This window comes from Arachis duranensis, chromosome 6 (assembly GCF_000817695.3).
Source record: "Arachis duranensis cultivar V14167 chromosome 6, aradu.V14167.gnm2.J7QH, whole genome shotgun sequence".
In the NCBI taxonomy this organism is placed as follows: domain Eukaryota; kingdom Viridiplantae; phylum Streptophyta; class Magnoliopsida; order Fabales; family Fabaceae; genus Arachis; species Arachis duranensis.
In genome coordinates, this window is record NC_029777.3 from 79,357,854 (window position 1) to 79,358,426 (window position 573).

Genomic DNA, 573 nt, shown 5'->3' on the forward strand with positions numbered 1-573 from the left:
AGAGGTGAGTTAGTCCTTCAATTGAATGGGGACTACCTTGTGTTTAAGGCACATGGGCATCCCTCTGTGACAAAAGAGAGTAAGCAGGAAGAGCTTCTCTCAGTTCAGAGTCAAGAAGGGCCCACACAGTCAAACTCTAAGTTTGGTGTTGTGAAGACACAACCAAACTCTAAGTTTGGTGTTAAGACCCCATATCCAAACTCTAAGTTTGGTGTTGGGACTACACACTAAAATTGACCTGATCACCTTGTGGCTCCATGAGAGCCACTGTCAAGCTATTGACATTAAAGAAGCGCTTGTTGGGAGGCAACCCAATTTTATTTATCTAATTTTTATTATATTGTTATTTTATGTTTTATTAGGTACATGATCATGAGGAGTCACGAAAAAAATCAAAAAAATTAAAAACAGAGTCAAAAACAGAAGAAAAAAATTTTTCACCCTGGAGGACGCACAGGTTGGCGTTCAACGCCAGTAAGGTGCATCTGGCCGGCGTTCAACGCCAGAACAGAGCACCATTCTGGCGCTGAACGCCAGAAACAAGCAACATCCTGGCGCTGAACGCCAAGAATG